Below are 22,442 nucleotides of genomic sequence, written 5' to 3' on the forward strand. Positions count from 1 at the left end.
AGGGTTTTGTAATTTTGGTCCCTGGTCTTCTCCACTTCCCATCGCTTCCAATCACATATTTACACACATATTCTTCACCACTATCTTCATTGTTTAAACTATTTCCTCAAATAACACAGACTTTGACGAGTTTGAGTTCTGAAGGGAGATTCCAAGGTTTATCTTCAAAAGGGAACCTGTAGATTTCGAATTGCTTCACCGTTTTTCGCTCCAATGGAATTCTTTCACCACTTGATGACTGAGAAGACACTGACTACTCTCTTTTGCTTATATTTTGCACTCACAGTCTTCAAATTCCTGTCGACCCTCTCTGTTCCTCCATGCTTCTGACTTCCTTTCTTCCCTAGAAAATTAGGGCTAAATCTATCACGAAAAAGATGAACAAAGAGGTAATAAACATATAATTTCAAACAACTTTCAAATATTTCATAGTAATTCCCTCAATTTTTGTCTTTTTTGTTTATTTTTACGTTTTTGCTGCATTTTGGGTGTAGGTGATGAACAATATATTGTTTGTGATTCCCCCTTTTTTTCCCTTCATATCCTCCACTGATTACCTTCGTGTCCACCATCAATTGGAATTTCATGTCTCCCCTGAAGTAGGCGCAACCATCAATCGCCTCCATCACATAGGTTCAATGAAGCCCTTGTTTTCTTTTATGATTTTTTGATGACGCAACATCCTAACACAATTTGTCTTCTCCTATGAACAACAGTTTTTCGAGGAAGCAAGTTATAAATGAAGGAAACAACACAACTAAAGTCGCGACAAAGATGAACAGAGAGGTAACAAACATATAACTTCAAACAATTTTCAATAATTTCAAAGTAATTTCCTTGATTTCTTGCCCTTTTTGTTTCTTTTTAAGTTTTTTCAGCATTTTGGGTTAGATAAGGTTTGTTCGAAGCTCAATCGAACTTCATTTCTTCATTAATATGCGATGGGGATGAAGATAGGAGGATGATTAGTTCTTGAATCAATCAATAACAGAGGCAACGAGCATATAACATCGAACAACTTTCAAGAATTTCAAAGTAATTTCATCGATTTTTTGCCTCTTTTTGTTTCTTTTCATGTTATTATTGCATTTTTAGTCAAATAGGTTTTTTTGGAAGCTCAATTGATGTTGATTGTTGTCAGAAATATTGGATTTTAGTTCTCTTTGTTTGGTTCTTTATCAAATGTGGGTGTCATGGTTAGTGTAATAGCCAGTGGTCAAATTGTAGAGTATAGTGGTCGGAAAAGGGGTAATCTTTTCTTTCTTCAAATTTCTAATATGAAATTATATATACTTTCTTTTACTCGACACACTTATATAATATAGCAATAAGTTGCAAAACATTCAAGATACATAACTCATAACTTTTAATCTATGTGGTCAAAATTGCAGTCATTGATGATTGCAGCTATCCCTAACATCATTGGCTGGCTTTGTATACCATTTTCCCAAGTAATCTTCTAATAACTATTTTTTTGCATCTAAAGTTTCTTAGAACCCTAATATCGTAGTCAATAATGTCTTTGCTTTTATATGGGATACATCATTTCTATACATGGGAAGGTTTTGGAAGCATTTGGTATTGGGATTATATCATATAAAACAACCTTTATTGTCTACTACATATTTTAGAAACATATATATATATATATATATATATATATATATATATATATATATATATATATATATATATATATATATATATATATCATTACTATATATATAAGCCCTTTTTTTCCTAGGGCGCATAAATCAAATGCACACGATTCCAAATGTGCCACGTACCCTACCTTACGAGCGGTGCCATCTACATCAACGACGATCCATAATGTCACATCTTTAGCTCTTCTCCGTTTGAACTTCTATAGATTTACGGATCCACGTCCACCGATTCCCCTTCTGTTCTAACTGCAACTTGGGTTTCCTCCCTAAGAAGAATTCCAACCACATTATCAACAAAACAGTTTTTTTTCTTCGGTTAGAGGAATCACGTTTTGTATCAAAAGAATGAGACACAAACATGGGCAATGAATTTCCCTTCCTCTTTCTTTGTCTACAAACAAGTCAACGTTGGAGGCTGTGGGTGTCTCGTTCTTTGATCGATTTGATTGGTAATCTCAATCTCAACATATTATCACACTAGGATATCAGTTGGTCGATAATTTCAAAACGTGTTTGAATTTCATCGAATAAGTTTGCGGTTTTTTTGTGGACACCGTTGATTTCATGTGTATACTCGATGGGGTTGATCTAATATTTATCGCTATATTAGCGTTTTGGGATTTCTTGTTTTTCAGGATTGTCATTGTTGAAGTTTCATGATGGAATTGGGAGGATCTTTTAAGGGGTTTTATTGTATAAAACCATTCTTCAATCTTGTTGGTGATCGACAAAGGTTAAGCATTTCATTAGCAACTCTATTTTAACCCTCATAATTTTCAATTTCCTTTCTTTTCAAGAAGTTATTAGTCCTTCTTCCACTGAAATCTCCCTTATGTTCCAAGCTTCTGGTGCCCTAATTTCCATTTTTCTAAACCGCCAATGATCCTCCCCCTCACTTACTTTGAGAAATTTATTCTATTTTGTAACTAAATTGTTGTATATTTAGGTTTTTACTGTTTGCGTTATATTGAATATCATAAGTGTGCGGTTATGGTCACATCAGGAAAAACCTAATTGCGTCTTTAAAATGATTTATGTTCTACTTTCCATGAGAATTTCCATGACAACTACATTACGTCTAATGAAAAACTCTTACTATCTTTCTGAGGTTGATTATTATATTTCTGTTACAAAAAACTCTTATTCTTTCTTTTCTTTGTCTTAGTAGAAATCGATAAATTAGTGTGTTATAATGTTTTGCGATGCAATTTCACATATCAAAGGTAGGGATTGTCAAATTAAAGTCCTAACATAATGAAAAATCAATTTGGCATGGAATTCCTGTCAATAAGATACATTGGACCTACCTTTTCAGTAAATTACTTGGATGACATTCATCATTGTTGATACTTGATAATCAACCCCAACAACAAGGCTTCCTTTCATTGGAAATACTAAGTTTGTTAATCCTATTCTTTAAACCTGATTGCTTTGATGTCGAGCACTTTGACTTTAGGATTAGATGTAAATAGAGAAAATTTTTATTTATCTCCATTTTTAATTCTTATTATCTTTACGATTAGTATGTATAAGACTTCCATATTTTGATGTAATCATCCAGAATGTCCAATAGATCTTTAAAAAATAGTAGCTACATTTAAGTAAAGATGATTAAAACTCATCTTCTATTATTTTATCCTTTTGTGGACAAAACATAATATCAAATCTTATATGTAAAAATCAATTTTATCTATATATGGATTATGTTTAAATCCAACTCCAGTGACAATCTCATCACAGTCAACTTATACGATCATATTTGTATTGAAGGTTAACATAAGGATGTATAGACATTCAGTATAATATTAGCACTAGATGTACTAGAACAATATAAAATTCCATAATTGAGTATTATTTGGATTCAATATTTGTTAATAACATTATATTTCAGCCTTAATAATTCAGGTTTTCACTAAAAGCCATGAAAGTTATGTACATTGTGGCATTAAGAACTGGAACAAGTTCCATAATCAACACGACTCCCCTTGCGCAAATCAAGGCTATATCTCATAAAGGCAAAATAATTAGTTTTTTTTAATACTCATATCAGATGATAATATACATAATATTATTTATGTATATATATCATGTGTATTTTGTATTTTATTTTATGATTTGAAACATCTCATGTAGAACTATTACACGTTGAGGAAAGATTTCTCTCAAAATTGACATGTTAATAATAAAAATGGTATCTTACTATGCATGTGAGTTGTTGTTGGGCTTCCATTTCATATACGACACGATTAAGGAAATTTAAAGCTTTGGCCAGTTGTGATATTTAAAAGAATTTGATGCATCATACCTTAAAAAATATTCTTACTTATAGCATTGTACTACCAAACATGTCTTTGTGCAAGCAACTCAATTCCAGAGAGAATATGCCCATTACTCTGTCTAATATTTTTAATTATTTGTATGGGTGGGTTTTTGGAAGTATCTTGAAATTTCTTTAAGTACAAAGATGTAATAAGAATAAATGAAACTGTATTACTAAAACACAATATGCTTGCACTTTTTCCATATTAAGAAAATATACTTTGATGACAATTTAAAAATTCTCAAATCACCCTTCATGGATCGTGCTTAGCACGAGCCTTAAACTTTTGTAATATATATAGAGTCAAGATCAAATAAGAAGGAAATTCTTGGTAGGAAGGTAAGAAGTTTTTTTTCTACATATTTTTTTCGCGAACAAACAAAATGAATCATTAGATGATTCATTTGTAAGATGATTCACAAGAAAAAATTCTCAAAAAAACATCTCGATGATTCATTTATACAATGATTTTGTTGTTATTCACTAAAATTGTCACAAAAGTGATTTTTTTCTTAATTTACTTAAAAATGAATCGTAAAGATGTTTTTTTTGGAAAATTTTTCTTGTGAATCATCTTACAAATGAATCATCTAGTGATTCATTTCTTTTGTTCGTCAAAAAAATATGTAGAAAAAAAACTTCTTACCTTCCTACCAAAAAAAATTTCTTACCGAATCTATATCCTATATATATATATATATATATATATATATATATATATATATATATATATATATATATATATATATATATATATATATATATATATAGGGTTGGGATCAAATATGAATTGTAAGTATTGTGTGAATGTAGAACCAATTCTTATCCATTTGATTAAAAGAAATGAAAGGTTATGATCTTATGGTATAAGATAACAACATAGGATAGCATGTAGTATATAATTACTCATAATTAATTATAAAGGTAAATGTTATATTTTAATAAGAGAGAGAAATTAATTATCTATATTTTAGGCAACTATTTCAAATTATCTAATAAAAATCAAATCACAATTTTCCCTTTATTTAGTTAATAGATAAATTAAATCATGTTTGGTTGAATACACTTTAACATGTTCAAATCTCTATTTTAGTTCATTCCTACGTATTTTAGTTTCATTCTTGAAGAATACAACTTATTCTTCAAGAATCTGTCATTGATGCATTCTTCTATAATATATGTCGCTGATTCATTCTTCAAGAAAATATTGTTGATGAATTCTTGAAGAATAGGTTGTTGTTGATGCTCGTTGGTTCTGATATTACCTCTGCAAAATATTAGTGGTTGGATATAATTGTTAGAAACACGTAAATGAATATAAAAATTAACATCTGTCTGATAGATCTATTAACACGCAAAATTACTTGAATCTACAACTACTAATTTTTACGTCATCTAAGTATCATATTATTAACAATATGTTGTAAATAAATTTATAAACATAATAATTTATTATGATATAAAGTATGTTATTAGTAGGTGTTAATTCTCGAAGAATATGTGCGATTACAAACAAAATTAATTGAACCTACAATTAAAGAATGTGTGGGTGGTAAATATAAATACATTTTTAAAGAATGTGTTAGACTAGAAACAAAATCAATTAAACCTGGAAAGTACATTCTACATTCTTAAATAAATACAAATACTCCTAATAATTTACAAGTCAATGGTCTCTATCCTACAATAAACAATCTATAAGTATATATCTCTAAATTTCTAAAATTTTAACATAATTTATGAAAATAATGTATTTTAGCTGAAAGAATCATCTGACCTAATGACGACTATAATGAATAGAATAAAATAAAATGCATGCTCCAGTGCTTCACAATCTCATACTTCTTTATAGCATCAATAGATCTAAAAACTAACAAAATAAAACTTACAACATGTTAAAATATATAATAATGGAGATTGTAAGTATAATCATGAATCATTTCCATGTTAGAAGAAAAGGTCCGCAACATATACCACGAATCGATATCTTTGGAATTACTGCAAAATGAATGTTGTAGTCACTTGCAATTTTTTATTTATAAGCAAAATGCATACTAGTATAAGAACTTTTTTGTTACTGCCTCCTTGCAATTTTTTTTAGAGGAGATGAGAATTAGAGATACGAGTTTTTATCTATAAGCAAAACAATGGAATCTAAAAGATTTTTTTTTTTTTTTGTTATCATTCGCATGCAAATAAAAACTCCCCTCTCTCCGTATTTTCTTAGCTCTACAAATTGATCTTCATAAAAATATTGCATTTAGACATGAATTTGAAGTTAAGTTGAGGTTAGATTCAAATTGCAACCACGTTGTTGTCTCTGGAAACTGTGTTTTTTGTTTCCTCTTCACTGATGTCGCCAAAAGGTCGGTTGCTTTTTACACCGTCATTTATCGAAGATATCAAGTCCGCCTTCATTTTGGTTATCTCCTCAATATTCCGTCGTAGTTCCACCAAATCCAAGTTACAAGTCACAGAGACTTTCTCCAGCATGATGTCACATGTCTTTCTACGCTTTTGAGTTATTTTTAGAAGTGGTTTTGTTTGGTTGCAATAAGATGACATGGTGATAAAGGTTGTGTTGTTGGAGATGTGGTAGAGGTGATGGTGTTCTGAAGAGTAGGGTTTGTAGATGATTAGGTCTAGAAGGTGTGAGACAAAATAATTCACCGAGGCTTCCTTAATTATAGGTTATTTAATATTCCTTGATTATAGGTTTCTTAATTTTGGATATAAATTAATTCTACAAAATGATTGGACCATATTTGTTCATCCAATCACACAATAATTGTAGTTTATACATGAGCCTAAATCTATATATATATATATATATATATATATATATATATATATATATATATATATATATATATATATATATATATATATATATATATATATATATATATATATATATATAGAGAGAGAGAGAGAGAGAGAGAGAGAGAGAGTTAGGTTCAAATGTTTTCATTATCTATTGTGTGCCCGTATGATTGATTCTGGACCAATCATTTTAGTTATTTTAAGAAAGTAATTAATGCATATTAAATGCTGAAGATGTAATTAATACCTATTATATCTTCAATATGTAATATGCATTAATTACTTTCTTAAAATAACTAAAATGATTGGTCCAGAATCAGTCATACATGCACACAATAGATAGTGAAAACAAAATAATCTAACCCTATATATATATATATATATATATATATATATATATATATATATATATATATATATATATATATATATATATATATATATATATATATATATATATATATATATATATATATATATATATATATATATATATATATATATAAAAGAACTTTGCCATGCCTAATTTTGATACCGGTTCTCTTTTTTATCCTTGAATATCCTCGGTGGTTGGTAAGTTTAACGAAGTGTTCTGACTTGGTTGGAGTTTTTTATAAAAAAAAATTATTGGATTAATTTTTTTTAATATTAATGATTGAGCTAATACCATCTGAATTTTGCAAGCAAATATGGGTATGACTAATGATTTTGAATCTCCTGTGCAAGTTCTCGGTGGTTTTGATACTGATATTATTGTTGAAGTAAATAAAATTAAGGTGAATACTCAAACATTAAAGTAGTGTTTGGTATGAAGTAAATGAAATTATAATTTTAGCTTCTAAGATAAGTGGAAAAATAACCTTTTTATTATAATGTTTTATGCGTTTTAACAAGCTTTTATTATGTTCAACTAGGTGTTAGAGTTAAACATATTTAAAAAAAAAAAAAAAAATTAAACATTAAAATGTAAAAAAAAAAAAAATTAATATACAACATTAAAATAAGAAATGAAAAAACGTATTTATTGCAATTTAATATCATATATATGATATTTAATACTTTACATATATAAGTATATATGATTTTAATTTTAAAAATCAAAACAAACCAAAAATTGACAAGTGGATAATATTTATTTCAAAAATACCATAAAATGACAAGTGTCAAAACTCATGAGAGATTGACATTTGGCAAAAAAAAAAAAAACTTTATTTATTAAGGAGGATTTAAAATAAAAAATAAAAAAAAGGGTTAGGCCCCGTTTGATACGCATCTTTTCAGGTCCAAATAGATCTTTCTGGCTGAATTGACCGGAAAAACTGTTTGATTTGCACAAAAGAAATGGTCTTTCCCGGTAAGATATGTCTTTCCCAGAAAACTCCAAAATCATATCTTTCTGGCTGAATGGGCTGTAAAGACAATTATACATCAAACTCCGCTTCTTTCTTTATTTATTTGATTATTAATTTTTTTAAATTAATTTTTTTATTGAATTATAACTTTTTTTTTCATCATTGAGCACAGTCAATCAGATGTACAATCAAACAGCATGATTTCTTTCTCAGTCAGAAAACTTTCAAATCCTGGCACTACTAAGCCCTTGTGGCCATGGAGGTTCGCCTGCAGTGACTCCAGGGCATGAGGCAAAGCTTCATGTTTGCAGCGGGGGATTAGTCGGTGCGCGAAAGCTGGCCCGGAAACCCTCGTTAGGGAAGTTCCCTTTCCAAAAAAAAAAAAAAAAAAAACTATCAAACGGGACCTTAGCCACTTAAATTGCCAAAAACGGGAGGTGCCATAACTAACACCACTGACCACATTTTACACATTTATCACAAAATGACACTCATTTCATAAAAAAAAATGATTTTTCTAAATATTCCTTTAATTTGAAACTACTTTTCTAACCATAATTTCACAGTATATGAATAATTTCTCAAAAGAAAATCTTTTTTGCAACATTATTCATATTTTATTAGAGTACCATTTTTTCCGAAATAAATAGCAAATTTAATAGTCGATCCTTCATAAAGTAATTTTGCAAAACCATTTTTGTGATTTATTTCATACCTACATGTCATCACGGTCATGAAATGTAATGACTTATTTCATTCATTTATCATCATATGAAAATTGTTCCAAGTAATATTTGTTTTAGTATATGTGCAACAAACAATCTTTAATCTTATATCTTTTTAAAACATGATCTTACAATTATTGTGTCATTGTTTTACATTTTTTTAGAGATCTGTAGCATTATCAAACAGAAGATCATTTTATTCTTTATTTTTTCTGTCTTTTCATATTACAAACATCATCTTCCGGAATTTTCAATTCCAGTAGATATCAACATAACTTTTTTTTTTCTTCGGAATCTTAAATAACTTTCTAACAAAGTATATTTCCACCATTTAAGTTATTGCAACTGCATTTTCCACATGGTTGGTTGACAAAACAGGACGTACGGCGTACGCTTCTGCTAATTGTAAGGGAACCAACGTTACTTACTACATAGGATTGAATGCAAGAAACAAAAACATATTATAACATACGAATCTTTGAGGTGTGAATTTTAAAGTAATTTATGAGTTTTTAGATGGACATGACGTGGTGGAGGTATCACCACGACGTGGTATGGCCCGCATGAGACGCATATCTCATTTAAATGTCACGACGTGCCGCTATATTGGTCACGACGTGGCATCTGGGCATGGTCAAACCTAATTTTTTCGGCTTAAGATCGTTTTTAAAGGAAGTGATGGCTAGGGTTTTCTTCACCCTCAGCCTCCATCACTTCCTAACCCTTGAAGAAAACCCTAATCCCCTCTCCTCCATTTTTGAGCTCATTTTGGGTGTTCTTGGTGGATCTTGAAGGAAAAAAGAGAGCTTTTGTGGTGTATAGAGCATCTTGGCAAGCTTAGAGATTTCATTTGAGCATCTCTTGGACCTTTATGAATAATCAAGTTCTAATATTTATGTATTAGGCTTCTAGATCTATGCTTTTTGTCCCTTTTCTCCACATTTTGGGAAAGTTTGGATGGATAGGTTCCATAAATTTGAAAATTGTATGGATCCTTGTGGTCCCTTGAAGGTTATATGCACTGGATCTGAAGTTTGGTTGAGTTTTGAATCCATGCAGGTAATTTTGATTCCATTTTCATCATTTTGACCTAACATGAGCTCAAGGCATGCATGTCTATAAAGGATCGATTTTTAGAATGTTCTTGGAGTAACAAAGCCTTATGGAAAGTTAGAATGCGTGGCTTAAGGGGTTAGAGGCTTAATGCGTTAAGCTGACTAGTGTAGTATTCCCGACGTGGCCATATGGATGTCAAGACGTGACGATGGGGGCTTATCAATTGTTATTGACAGACACTATCACGACGTGGTGGCATGACCATCATGACGTGAAAATAGAATTGATCGTGACTGGGTTAGATTATGACCGAGATTTTGATCGAGCTTGAGTTCATTTTCCATGACATGGAAGTCAGTTAACGTTGACTTTGACCCTTGACTTTTTGACCTTGTTGACTTTTGGTCAAATTGCTAGTTCTAGAGTGTAGACTAAGGTGTGACCTTGTGTGATTCAATAGGTGGGTTGTAGCACCTGTTTCATGACGTTGAGTTGTGGTTTTTCTGACTTCGTGAGAGAGGTGAGTCATCTCATTATACCATGTAGGATGCTAGTTGTCTTTATGATACTTACATAAAAGACCATGGGGGTAGCCCACGTCAACAATATGAAAGGTCATGGGGTAGCCCATAACACTTGGATATAAGACCATGGGGGTAGCCTATGACATTTCAGGGAAAGAACATGAGGGTAGCCCATGACACTTGGATATAAGGCCATGGGGTAGCATATGCCATTTCAGGGAAAGACCATGGAGGTAGCCCATGACACTTGGATGTAAGACCATGGGGTAGCCCATGACATTTCAGGAAAAGACCATGGGGGTAGCCCGGCCATGGCAAATGTATGTATGATATTTTGGGGAACTCACTAAGCTTTGTGCTTACGATTTATCTGTTAAATGTTTTCAGGTACTTCTAGTTCCAAAGGGAAGGGGCCGACTTGATCGTTTTGCATCCCCTAGAGGCTTATTCCGCATTGATTATTATGATTTTACTCTGATGTTTGAGAGATACATTTTACTATGATTGGGTTTTGAACAAATGTTTATGTGATTTGGGTGTTTTAAAAATAAAATTTTTACTTAGTATTTTTGGGATGTTACAATTTAGTATCAGAGCCTTGGTTTGAGGGATTTCAGCACACTCTAGGGTATGTTTGAACTCAAACTAGGGATCCTATAAATATGTTTGTAAGAAAAACAAATGTTCTAAAAAGATTTTACAAAGAAAGGGGTGTAATGCATTCAATCAGCCGAGCTCAAGAAAGTGATTCCCAAAATACCCATACATGAGTTTTATGTGTTAGTATGCTATTATGTTAGAAGCATGCTAGAATAGGGCTAAGGATACCTAGGAGAAAGTGAATGGTATGTGTTACTTGGATTCTAGATTGACAAAGTTAATTGCTAAGTGTATGTTTAAAAAAATTATATAAGATTAGGATTATATAGCCTCTGAATGATTGATTTAGCCTTATTTCATGTTCCATGTTTGGTTGTGGGATTAGGGTAGAATCATCTATTCGACAATCTATTTGATCCAGTATTGTGTATAATTAAATGCATAAGGCAACCTACGGAGTTGGTAGAGGTTCTTGGTAACACAGAAACAAATGAGATGAGGATTCCTAGGAGAGACCTAGGAGGCTGGGAGGGAATTAGTAAGATTGGTATGCTGATTAGCATATGGTTCATGAGAGTCACCATGGTGAAGTGACTTAGAGGATTCAAGAGGTTTCTTGAGGAGAGTACGGATAGGTGTGGAAGGTAGTATTGGGCCTTACTATTGGAAGCGTAGGATCCATACTCGAATCAAGGAAATTCGTGAAGATCCTAAGGAGCTTGTAGGTTGAGAATCCCTTGGGTATGTTCTGATCGTTTATATGTTTGCCTTCCAATATGGTGGTGAGCACTCGAGGAGGAGGTTATGGTTCATGTTTTGGTGTTGAGTTGATTGATGAGAGGATACGCAAGTTCATTACGTCAGAGATCACTCATGGTATTTTGGATGAGACTCCTGTGATGTTTGGTACCATCAAGGAGGGAATCATAAAGTTGTTGGATGATCGCTTAGGGGCCTTTCATGCAAATATTGTAGATGGTCAATTCGGGGCACAAACTCTCTCCTTTCAGGAGTTTAAGGCTCGCGGAGTCCCGGAGTTCTTTGGGAAGAAGGACCCTATTTCCAGTAGACGGTGGATTTCAGATATGCAGAATGATCAACAGACGAGTTTTCTGCCCTGAGGGATCGAAGGTGGGGTTTTCATCTTGCCTTTTGAGGGATGAAGCTCACGACTGGTGGGAGGATTTTGTTCATTCCTTAGGAGATGAGGTCGTGACGTCCATGCCCTGGACTAATTTTGTGACTAGATTCAGAGCAGAGGTCAAACCTGTTATTGAGGTGCATCAGTTGGCATGGGAGTTTCAGGACCTTCATTAGACAACGAAGACTGTGACAGAGATCACCGCCAAGTTTAGGGAGAGGGCTTTACTAGTTCTACAGTATGCTACATACAAGGAGATGGATAAGATGAGGTATCATGACACGCTCAGGGATGACATTCGATAGTTTGTAAACATGTCGAGCTACAGTACCTGAAAGTATGTGATTGCTAGAGCATGGGAATGGGATATTGAGTTGGAGCTTCGGTCGAAGTAGAATCCAACTCAGATTTAGATAGAAGAGGGTTCAGTAAATAAGCCCAAGATTTTTGTCTCATGATCTAGAGGCCGGTAGGGCCAGATCTGTTGCATAAAGTGCGGGAAACCGCATGATGGAGTGTGTCGAGTAGGTGATTCAGGCTGCTACAAGTGCAGCAAGACTAGTCATTTTAGCAAGGATTGTTCTTAAGGAACGAGTATGATTTGTTTCCATTGTAATGAGATGGGCCACAAGAAGGAAGATTATCCAAGGCTGTTAGGAGGAGTGGTGATGGAACCCGCTCCGGCTACATTGATGATCACAGATGGACATTAGGGCAAGGCATAGGCTCGCATGGTGAGGAGTAGAGCTTTTCACTTGACGGCCGAGGAGGCCCAAGCAGCGCCAGATGTTTTCACTGGTATGTATCTTTATCATGTATTTTTCATGATTTCATTATTTATGCTTATGTTTTATCTAACCGTGTATTGGGATGTTTTTAGTCAATGGTTTGACTGCTAATGTTTTTTTTATTCGGATGCTACCCAATCTTTCGTGTCTCTGGCCCTTATCAAGAAGTTTGGTGATGCTCTGGAAGCCTTGGATTAGCCGATGAAGGTAGAGATTGCAGACGACCGTATTGTGAGTGCTCCGAGTATTCATCGAGGTTGCGTCCTCAAGTATTCATCGGGGTTGCATCCTCGGTGAGGGAATAAGATTATTATGGGTATGGACTGGTTGAGCCATAATTGAGCTATGATTGATTGTGAGCGCCAGATGGTGAGAGTTCGAACCCTAAGTGGGGGAGAACTAGTTATTCATGGTGATGGTACTCAACGAGTACCGAATTTTTGCTCAACTATGAGGGTTAGGAAATATCTTCAGCAGGGACGCTCTGGATTTGTGGATTATGTAACGAATTCACGGTTTATGGAGAGTAAGAAAATGGGTGATGTCCGTATTGTTCAATATTTTCCAAATGTGTTTCCCAAGGACTTACCAGGGGTGCCTCTTGAGAGGCAGGTAGTATTCCGCATCGATTTAGTTCCAGGTGTGACTCTGATAGCCAAGGCACCATATCTCCTAGCACCACCAGAGATGTAGGAATTGTCTACACAGTTGTAGGAGCTGTTACAAACGGGATTTATCAGGCCAAACAGTTCACCGTGTGGAGCACCGACCCTTTTTGTGAAAAAGAAGGATAGTTTGCACAAGATGTGAATTGACTATCAGGAGTTGAACAAGCTAACGATGAAGAATTGTTATCCACTTCCGAGGATTGATGATTTATTTGACCAACTCCAGGGTGCATCTTGGTTTTCCAAGATTAATTTGAGATCATGTTATCATTAGATGAGGATTAGGATGAGGATGTGCAGAATACAACCTTTAGGACTCGTTATGGTCCTTTTGAGTTTATGGTGATGCCATTCGGGCTCACCAACACACCAACAATGTTCATGGATCTCATGAACCAGGTGTACAGACCGATTTTGGACTGGTATGTGCAGGGCCGGTCCAAGCCAATTTAGGGCCCGGGGCAAAAAATAAATGAGGCCCTTGTAGAGGTCCTATTTGGTCGGTTTAATCAATATTTGTTTTTTTAAAGTTTTATTGATTTCAAGTTGTTCGCTCGGTTTATCGGGTAAACCATATTACAATAATATATTAATATGATGTTCACGTCGTTTGTTTTTTCAATAATACACTAATAAGTGTAGATAATAATACCAATACAAGAATATGATCACTTTTTAATTTTGTAAACAAAAGTCCAAAATTTGGAACAGAATAAATAAAAAAATATATTGCAAGCCATCAGTTACAACCTACAAAAAAATATACTATTTTTCTATGTTTGCTCTTTGCAACAAGTCAAGCACAAATTAACACCAGGAAGCATGAATTAAGATTGTAGGAACACTTTAAAAAATATATTTATTTTTCTATGTTTGCCCTTCACAATATGCAGCTACAACTACTCATTTGTGTGGGCTGTGTGGACAGAAATGAAATAGCAAGGTACGTTTGATAATTGTACAACATAAAACTATGGAGATGGCATGAACAATAGAGATAAATTAAGTATTGGACAGCCAAGCAGATCATCATCAATTAGAATTTCACTTACATAACCAAAAAAACAATTGAACTTTCGAGACAGACCCAAAAAAGCAAGGTCCTGTTATTATTTTACAGTAGTAAACCCACTACCACCAAATATTATCCATCAATTTCCTACCTTGGTACACATTTGGAAAACATGGCCATTTCCATCGACAAAATAACCAAGCCAAATTCATATCAAATAACAATGTACTTAGGAAATACCATTATCTCCACGCCAATCAGCTATGAAAACCATGTACAATGATCAATTAACCACAAAAAACACAGATTGGCACCAAGAACAAATAACTCAAAATGAAGAAATAAGTATTTTGATTCCATGGAATTAACAGATTCATTAAAAAATCTGGAACTCAATTTTCTAAGAATAGAGTAATTAATCAAGACGGAACATATTCAATAAAATAAAAATAAATTCTAGTTATCAATCATCCAAGAAGAATTAGTTACCTTTTGATGAGGGCTTTTTGATTTCAAGCAATCAGAAATACAATTAGCCATGTTCTAGACATGCAACAAACTGATGCATGAAATCAAAGTCGAGATACGAAGCATATATCTCGATTTGCAGAATATCAATTCCTGAAGATAGAGTATTGGAGCTTGATCGAACGAGTATTGAAGCTTGAAATCAATTTCTTGAATCGAAAAAATCCCTAAAATTAACTTTGGAAACTGAAAAGTCTCAAGCCGCTTTGAAACTGAGAATCTTATGGGAGAACTTATCAAACTAAAATATAAAAAAATAAATTAAAAATATACCAAGAAAATAAGCAAAACAAAGTTTGAACTTGGGTCTAATAATTCAAACTCTACAGCGTGCAAACCAACTCATCTACAATAATCTTTATTTCTTTGTTGCATATATATTATAAAGTTATATATATATATATATATATATATATATATATATATATATATATATATATATATATATATATATATATATATATACTTAACAAAATTCGGGGGCCCCGAAATTTGGCGAGGCCCGGGGCGGTCGCCCAGTTTGCCCTCCCTCTAGGGCCGGCCCTGGGTATGTGATAGTATTTATTGATGATATATTGGTTTACTGTAGTACCAAGGAACAACATGAGGAACACATGCGGGAGGTTTTGGAGACTTTAAGGATGGAGAGGCTTTATGAAATGTTCTCCAAATGTGAGTTCTGGTTGTGCGAGGTGTAGTTCTTTGGGAACATTGTCAACCAAAAAGGTATATTGGTCAATCTGGCCAAGATCGAGGCAGTGATGTCATGGGAGGTTCCGAGGTCACCATCTGAGGTTTGGAGTTTCCTTGGGTTAGCAGGTTATTACCGGAGGGCCATTCATGATTTCTCCAACATTTTTATTCATTTGACCCGATTGATGAAGAAGAATGTAACCTTTCGGTGGGGGCCTGAACAATAGGAAACATTTGAGACTTTAAGGCGGAGATTGTGTGAGGCTTCGATTCTGACCCTTCCCGAGGGTATGGATGACTTTGCGGTTTATTACGATGCATCGATTTTGGATTGGATGCAGTGCTTATGGAGATAGGTCATGTGATTGCTTACGCATTGAGGTAATTGAAGCCTCACGAGACAAATCATCCTACTCATGACCTGGAGTTGGGGGCTGTGGTTTTTTCCCTCAACATTCGGTGCCATTATTTGTATGGGGTTAGGTGTACTATTTATACGGATCACAAGAGTTTGAGGTATCTGATGGATCAGCCGAACATGAATATATGAGGCAACACATATGGTTAGTGTAACATCCCAAAAACCATGATAATTTTTTTATAAATCATTCCCATAAAACCATAAAATATAAACCATTGTTTTCAAGTCAAATCCATAAAACCAGAGTATCAAAATCTATCAAAACATATATTAGCAAGAGGATGTGTACGATCATGCATTCGCCTACCCCTATCATTAATGATAGAAAATTATGAGCAATCGACACATTCCTCTCCCTCAATATCACTGATATTGTCAGAATTATCTTAAATGTTAAAGAATTGTTTTTGAGAACCAAGTGTCAACTTCTCGGTCATGTTCAAAATCTTGACTTGTTCAATTTTGTCTAAAGATCTTATTCACAAGATCATCAGCATTCAAACATTCATTAATATTTACAATAACATATGCATAAGAATCATTGGGAATTTTATCATAATCTGTTATCTTGCTTTCACAGTCATATGTGATTTCATCTATCTGTTCTCTTTTAAAAGCAAGAAAAGGAAGTAGCTTTCGATGTTGTTCACTACAAATCTCAGTAGAATGATGAAGTTCGGTTAATTTTGCATACAACCTTCTAGCGGTATTACAATAGATGTTTCGTTGTTTTACAAGCATACTATTGTCCATTCAAATAGTCTCTATCTATCAAAAGATTAGTAATCCTTAAATCTAGAGATTATACTAAACCTTCTTTTCTTCTAGTTTATTCTTAGCTTCATAGTAGAGGGATTTGGAATTTTCTGATTCACTACTCATGGAGATTAACATGTCATTAAGATAAGAACATGTATTATCAAACTTAGATAAAACATTATTAAAAGAAGATGAAGGAATTTCAAATGAGATTAGAAGATCACGTACCTATGTAGTCATAGGAGATTTGATTTCGTCCTTCGACACAAAGCAACTGCCTAAAATTCTTTCTTCTTTATCATCCTCACTCTCGTCATCAATCTCCTTCATTTTCACATACAATGTACCATGTGTGGTATGATGCATTTCCTCATCATCTGATCCTGAATACTAGATTTGATAAGTTCACTCCTCTTCGTCATCTCATCTATCAATCAGGGAAATACCTTTTGTTCGAGATCGAATCTCCTCAATCTTCTCAACATAGTAAGCTTCGTCCTTAACTATCTCCTTCTTATCTTCTTTATTTCTTATCATACAATATTTTGCTAAGTGATTGTAACCATTGTAGTAGTTACAATTATATCCAGAATCACCCTTCAACTTGAATTCCTTCTTATTCTCATTCGAACTCTCCGCCTCTTTCTTCTCTACCATTACCGCTTCCTTAACAGATTTCCCAGTCGAAGATACACCCTTGCCCTCATAATTATTCTTGAACTTCCCATCAAATGGATTCTTAAAGAATTTCTTAACCTTATTATTTAAGTAATATGAAACTGCTTCATCATCAGAGTTAAACAAGTATCCTTCGTCACTATCCTTAGCTTCTTCTTCGAATTCAGATTCCTTTGCTGCAACTTTCAACACCAATGCCAAAGGTCCTCCCATATTCAATTTACTTTCGTCAAAAATGTTATTAATTTCACTTTCATGTTCTTTCAAGACATTGTATTGATTTGCAAGAGAGTAATCATCAAAGCTTTCTTATGTCTTGATCATCAAGCTGATGTTTTCTCCATTCCTTTCTTAAACCCATGAGAAAGGTGAGATTGAACTTTAATGATGAACGTGTCACTCCATATCGAGAACACTTGAAGATCAATTCATTCGATCGATCATAGTATGATTCTACTGATTATGTTTCCTTCTGCTTGAATTCTCCCAACTCTAGCAAGCATTGTTTGACTGAACTCTTATTCCTTGATATTTCTCCTTCAGTGTATATCAAATTTTCTTTGTAGCTTCACATCCCCGAACATAATTGTAAACTACTGGTGGAAGAGCACCATGTCATTCATGCAAACATTTCTTATCGTTTTCTTGCATTTCGCCTCTTCTTGTGATCATGTCCTTAGTTGTTACATACGTACCAACAATGACTAACATATCTTGACTAAATGGTCCTCTTCTAATGGATCTCATAAGATCTTCATCAATACCATTCAGATAATCCCGCATCTTGTCATTCCATTGCTCATAATACTTCAGAATCAACATCGAAATCTTTGTTAATGATCCGAGCAAGTGAGAGAAATTAGTCTTCGTGTTCATACTTAAATTCTCCATTGTTGTACATATTTTGAAGAAATAGAATTTTTAATTCAAGTAGGAATCTAAGAAAGAAATCAATCAGAGATTGATCAAAAATCAATCGATCTAACACGCAGAGTGCAAAATCTATTTAATACAATCAATTGACACCAATTTCCTGATTCAATTTGTGGAAGATATTGAATCGAAAAAAGGAGATTAAAAAAATGAAAAATCAAGAGAAAACTTCAATCGATTGAGTGAATCCCGCTCTGATACCAATTGATGTGAGTTAGAGATTGATTAAGAACACAATTGAATCAATAAAAGTTGTAAATGGACACGAGATCTAATAAGATATGTTTGGTTCAAATATAGCCTGAAGAGTACAAGATATAATTTTTAGTACAAATGAAAATAACATTCTCATATTCTTTCTACTCTGTATACTTACCCTATTTATTGGCTACAACAGACTCGCAAAAAGTTATAAGGACTAGACATTTAAGTGTTGAAACTAAATCGCCTTGTAAATAGATTGAGTGTCGAAACCAGACTACTTTCGACACTTTACAAACACAAACTAAATTCAAATTCTCATTATCCACATTCGACCCAACAACCCCAATGAGACATCCCACACCCGACGCAAAACCAGCGAGTCTCTCGATATCCTGACCGAAAGTCAATCAATCTGGCCTTCTTGACTGCAGCTGTTGATGCATGAATATGATATGTTTCTTCTTATGTTGTTAGTTCTCCAACTCCAACTCTCTTTCCCAAGCTGCCTCCACCAAACCAAAAAGTTTCTTATGACTTGAGATACTCACGTACTCCTAAATCACTGTTCTCAACATGTCATGGTAGCAAGTCATCCTCATTTTATTTGTAGTCACACACTGAAAGCACTACTCTTTCTCCCTTTAGAACTTGGCGGTGATCTCAGCCACCATCTCCGTAGTCTGCTCAAGCGTCAGATACTGAAACACCCCAAAAATACAGTGTGACATCCCCAAATTCACGGCCAAAAAAGACCGATTTAATTTATGCTTTTAAAAAAAATTTCAAAGTAATCCTTTGATTAAAAGAGTTGCAGAATTTGTTCCCAAAATGAAATATGATAAAATAAGATTTACCAAAAGCATTTCTTAAAGAAATGTATTTTCATTATATAACAAAACTCGGGATGTCATGTTCCGATACAGACCAAAAGCATAAACGGCAAATTATAAGCCTTACAACATTTATATACACTACAGGCCTATAATCAAAATATCTTGATAAGTCATCCAACTTATGCTCTCGCGCCACTACCTGTAATACAAAGAAAACTGAGTGGGTCAGGCTTGGGAGCCTGGTGAGCATATAGGGTTTTCAACCCACAATAAATAAATTTATTAATTTCATCAAACAGCAATAACCCGATTACCCATTCACGTTATCCTCACTTTACGTCCCTAAAACAACTATCACAAGGGACCTAGTCTAAGGATTTTCATTGGGGAGACAACACTGCTTTGGGGGTTTCCTAGAAATTTATGTCAAATAAGGCAACCATGTGGGGGATGGAGTACAAAAAATGAACACCCAAGTTCATTAATACCTCCAGGTGGCGAGCCTGCCAACGTTCCACTAGACTGTCTAGAAAAGTCTGTGGTCGTCATCTAAACCCCGCTAGATGACTGAATCAATAACAACATTGAGGCCTCTCATCATTTTATCACACATCAACTATCTACACATGTTTTACCCAACATTTTAGTAGATAACAATATACTTATACATTCATATACAACTTAAAACCTGTATAAAATATCCATTCAATACTCGCTCCAAATACACAGATAATATATATATATATAAATATATATATATATATATATATATATATATATATATATATATATATATAGACACACACACACACACACATAGCACGTATTCTATAAAAGATACTTCATACCTATGTGTTAGAAGAAAAGGATTATACACTCACTTAAAACGTATACTTAATACATTCAAACAATACTTGTATTAAAATCGTATTTATGAAAGAGACTATGCACTCACTTGATAAGACAATCGTCGGACATCACTACGACTCTTCAAGTAGCAATTCTTCGATGAATCTGGGATATCTTCACACACCGGGCTTCTCGCGAGCAGAGCTTTGGCTCGGAAACTCTTTTCTTCTCGGGATCTTCGGAGCTTCGGGACTGGCTTTGGGTGTCGAGATGATACCGGGGCTTCAGGGGTACTTCAAGAGGGATAGAGAGGGTATCGGGAGTGAAAGAGTAAGAAAGTAGCAACCAAAATTGGCTACCCTTCGATCTCTATTTATAGGGCTGATTTTCTAGATTCACGTCATGAATCTCAAAAAATTCACGTTGTGAGTTTGGTCAGGCATAGGTCATTGCGTTCTTCATCAATCCACTTGCTCTGGAATGCGCCCATCACTTGTTCACGTCGTGAACACTATGTTCACGTTGTGAACTCTGACACAGGCCTCGAAGTTTGTGTTCTGAACTTCGGAAATTCATATCTATCGCATACGAGCTCCGTTTTCGACGTTCATTATATCCACACATAGGTGAGATTATGCTCTACAACTCTCATTTAGACTCCATCGGCTAATTCTGACTTAATTTTTATTATATTATTTTTAGTAGGCCGGGACAGGGAAACTTCGTTAGAAATTCATAACTTCTTCATCTGACATCCGTTTTCGTCTGTCTTTTTACCGTTGGACTACTATTGATGCGATCTTCGATTCTCGTTTAGATTGTTTCGGCTAGAAATCACTGGATCTCATATTCGAACTTTGGTTTGCATACTGCTAAGTTGAAACTTTGAAAAATCATAACTTCCTCATACGAAGTCAGATTTGGACGTTCTTTTTATGTATGTTCTCGGTTTAACGTATTCTACGACTTTTATTTAGATCACTAGGACTAAATATCACTCTATCACAGATTCACTATTTACGTCATGCAGTGTCGTATCGGTTCTGTCGCGAAACTTCGACAGGTCATAACTTCTTCGTTATAACTCGGATTTCGGCATTCTTTATACATCCGAAACCCTTGTCACGACCACTACAACTTCCTTCATAGATATTGGGTTTATCTAATATTTTACTTTAACGCTTCTTTCATCCTTAATTCAATTAAGTCACAATAATTAAGCATAAAACACATAATACTCAAATAATACATTTATATTATTTCAAAACGAGTTACAAAGGTTAACTTAGACTATTACATCAATATTAATGCCTAGCCTAGAAACACGGGCGTTACGTACAGTCCAAAAATTTCAGTTTTTAATTTATAAATAATAGCATGGTAACCCAAAACATTACATAAGAACAATAATGATAGTATCTCAAAACATCATATCAAAATATTGTATCAAATCACGTGTCCAATATCATAGTAATCATCCCAAGCTAAACGTTGTGGTGTGTGCAATGCATTCATCCCGAGCTCTTCCCCTTACTAGCAGAAGTACCTGAAACCGAAACTGAAAACTATAAGCACGAAACTTAGTGAGTCTCCCCAAACAACCACATACCATACATATAATCACATAATAACATACATTGGGCCTTGCCCGCTACATCGGGCCCCGCCCGGCATCGGACCATAGTTCGGCATCGGGCCCCGCCCGGCATCGGACCATAGTTCGGCATCGGGCCCCGCCCGATATTGGACCAAAGTCTCGCATCGGACCGAAGTCCGGTATACATATAACATATCAACAAGCATATAACATAAGCACATAACATAAACATAACTTGGGCCTATCCCACTACATCGGGCCCCGCCCGGTATCG

Source organism: Lactuca sativa, chromosome 7 (genome assembly GCF_002870075.4).
Source record: "Lactuca sativa cultivar Salinas chromosome 7, Lsat_Salinas_v11, whole genome shotgun sequence".
NCBI lineage: Eukaryota > Viridiplantae > Streptophyta > Magnoliopsida > Asterales > Asteraceae > Lactuca > Lactuca sativa.